General features: G+C 41.9%; 1 pseudogene; it reads left to right on the forward strand.

The window, feature by feature from the left end:
• The first annotated feature begins 2737 nt into the window (after positions 1-2737).
• Positions 2738-3167, forward strand: LOC131910266 (NADH dehydrogenase [ubiquinone] 1 alpha subcomplex subunit 11-like; annotated as a pseudogene).
• The last annotated feature ends 255 nt before the right edge of the window (positions 3168-3422 follow it).

Here is a 3422-nt window from a genome sequence, read left to right on the forward strand (position 1 = left end):
TCCATTTCTATTAATCTATACCTTGCCACATGGCTCGTGGCTTACCAGCATCTTCACATGCTGTTTGTCATCGTGGTGGCTGGCAGTGTCTCTCTGACTCAGCCTTCCACTTCCCAGCTTTATTCTCCTCCTTGTCCCGCCCATACTTCCTGCCTAGCCAATGGCCAATCAGTGTTTTATTTATTGACTAATCAGCAACACATGTGCCATACAGAACATCCCACAGCAATGGACTGTGTAAAAGTATCAGATGGAATAACATTATAAAAGCATTCATATTCTGCCCAAATGCAAAAATGCGTGAGACAGGACATGAAGCACCGCCACCAATTGGAAGGCTGCACTCGGAACCCCACTAACCTCAGATACAGTGGGATTGAGTCAAGAAACAGTCCTAAGTATAAAGCAAATTATTTCCTAGTCTTAAACATGCCCATCTCCTTGAAAATTCAATGACTGTTAATGTTTAAGCACCCAGCAGGAAGGCATCTGCATATAAAGGAAAGTAGAGCCAATTATACAGAGACAGACCATTGGAGCTCCTGTAACCGACAAAATAGAATCATAGATAACAAAACAGAAAACCCCATCAGTACATTATCAGCTAGGACACAGACACTATGCATAAAAAAAAATGGGCAAGAAATAAGAGGGCACATTTCGTTTTCAAGTATGATTTTCAACAAAATTTCCAAGAAAAGAGTAAATATACAAAGTTATAAAATATGTGATTGCAAGCTTATTTCAAGAAAGTAGCCAATTCAAGAAAGTAGGCAAAGGGTAATGGAGAAGCTAGAGGGGGAAATGAAGCACAGACATCAATGACATGGGCTGTAATAACAAAGATGAACATATAAATGATGAGGAAACTGTGGGAGCTAGAGACAGTTCTCAGCACGGGCGATGAAGACCCACAACCTGCCAGCGACGGTGACGAGAGGTAAGGAAACTGCGCGAACACAAATCAGTGGCGTTGGTGTATCCTCCGCAGAAGTTAAAATGCTCTCGCCAGCATCCTAACCGCAATTTTACTCCAAGAAATGTGAACATTTGGCTGCAACGGACAAATTCCTCAACGATCATGAGATGCCAAATCTGACCCAAGAAGTAGAAAAATCTAAATAAATTTTGTTTCTTAGACAAATTGAACGCTTCCTTTCCAGAAAAACAAGTTTGGGCCCAGATGCCTTCCCTGGTGAATCTTCCCAAACATTTAAGGAAGAAATAATGTGGACCTCAATGAGAAAGGATGGCGTGTGCCCAAGCTGGCTCTCGGAGGATGGCTGCATTCTGATGCCAGACCCTGGCAAGAATACTGTGAGAAAGAATTTTACTCGCCAATTTCTCCCATGAACGTCATATAAAAATCTTGAAACACTTGTGAATCAATTGATGCCTAAGAGTAGTTTAATGTTCAGAAAGTCGAGGTAACTCGCCACATTAATGGACGTGGAAGGAAATTATAACATCTACTTGTTGAAAAAAATAAAGCAGAGAGTCCAGTGGCCGTAATGAAAAACTCTCCTAGAAAACTAGAAACGAGGAAGTGCTTTTTAATCTGAACAGGGCTTCCTTGGAGTCTTACAGTAAACACCATATTTAACAGTGAAATATGAAAAATGTCCCTCCTGAGACTAGGAATGAAATAAAGATACAGTCGGTTATTCAGTGAAGACTGGATATTTTAGGGGGTGAGATGGGGAGGAAAATTAGGTAAAACCTTTAAAATGCTAAAAAAGAAAAATACTCTCATTATTTGAAGAGATGAATGTGCACAAAAAACTCAAAAGAACTTGAAAATAAAATTGTCAGCAGGACTTAGTGATGATTTGAAAACTATTTTATTTCAATACCAGAAAGAAATAGAATATTAAACCGTAGAATCCGGGTCCACTTAAAATTAGTGTTTGTATTTTGTAAGACAAAAATTAAAGGTGAGGCCGGGCGTGGTGGTGCATACCCTTAATCCCAGCACTTGGAAGGGAGAGCCAGGCAAATCTCTGCGAGTTTGAAGCCAGCCTGGTCTACAGAGTGAGATCCAGGACAGGCACCAAAACTACAGAGAAACCCTGTCTCAAAAAACCAAAATAAATAAATAAATAAAATAAAAAATAAAAAAATAAAGACGAAGAGATAACAATTATAAAAGCTGAGATTTGATGCATTCAGGGTGGTACCAAGGTCTTCAGTGACGCAGGGACACCAGGCCACACACCATCAATCAACTGTTGGATGCCAGTGCCCTCTTGGTGTTAAAGAACAGGACCATTTCACAGGAGTCAGGTACTCAACAAACTGACAGGCTCCCCAGAGCAGACCCCATTCCCTCCAAACATAGAGATGGAATGTTCGTCATTTTTATGTCTTTTTTTTGTTTTTAAGTCTTGACATTCCTTAACGTGTGTGTGTGTGTGTGTGTGTGTGTGTGTGTGTGTGTGTGTGTGTGTGTGTGTTCGCGCGCACGTGCGCCTAAGTGAATGTGAGTGCCTGGGGGATATGTTAAAGTGCCTTTTAAGTCGGTTTGAGGAACCAAAGTATTCATTTACCTTCTGAATAGCCATTTAAATGGCATTTTGAGGTCTGTTAAATGTTTTATAAATCTTTAAAATGTTATTTGCTTATATAAAACAATATTCACTCATAAGAGAAAAAGCTTCATTGGGCTATAAAATTTGACACAAAACACAGAAATTTTACTAAGTTTCTTTCTAGGGAGCGAGCACGGCCAGGCACAGCCATGGCCCAGCAGCTCCTCCGGGCCTATGATGAGATCCCTGATGGCACCCAGTGTCACCACAAGACCTACATCACCACCGCGTTCATTTGGTGGCCTCATTGGCTCGATAGGCTCAGCTTACAGCGCCTCCTCGACCCGGCAGATTCCCACCTGGAAGCAGGGGCCCGGGCTGGCCGGTACACACGCACTGCGGCTGCCGTCGGAGCTATGTTTGGTCTCGCCGCCTGTGTCAGTGTCCAGGTCCGCGAGAAGCCAGATGACCCCCTGAACTACTTCATTGGAGGCTATGCCGTGGGGGCTGACCCTGGGAGCACGTTCTCACAGCTATGGGACTGGAGCTGTTGGCTGCGTATACATGGGCACCGCGGCAACCCTGTTCCAGATTGGCAAGCTGGAAGGCTGGGAATTCTTTGCCACCCACAAGGTGTGAGCAGAACCCCTGTGGCAAACAAACACTGTGTGTCCCTTGGGGGGGAAAAAAAGAATTTTTTTCTAAAATGGGTCTTAAATTACTTACTTTATTTACAAAATAGTCGTGGGTTAAAAAAAAATTAGGAGTACCTAAAAATGCTTTATGTTGAGGTGCCTCTGGGGATGTATATTATAAATCTTTTTTGAACTAATTTATATGGATTTTTTTTCAAAATTATTCTTAATACATAAACATTAAATGTAATTTTAAGGC

The sequence above is a fragment of the Peromyscus eremicus genome, chromosome 5 (genome assembly GCF_949786415.1).
Source record: "Peromyscus eremicus chromosome 5, PerEre_H2_v1, whole genome shotgun sequence".
Lineage (NCBI taxonomy): Eukaryota > Metazoa > Chordata > Mammalia > Rodentia > Cricetidae > Peromyscus > Peromyscus eremicus.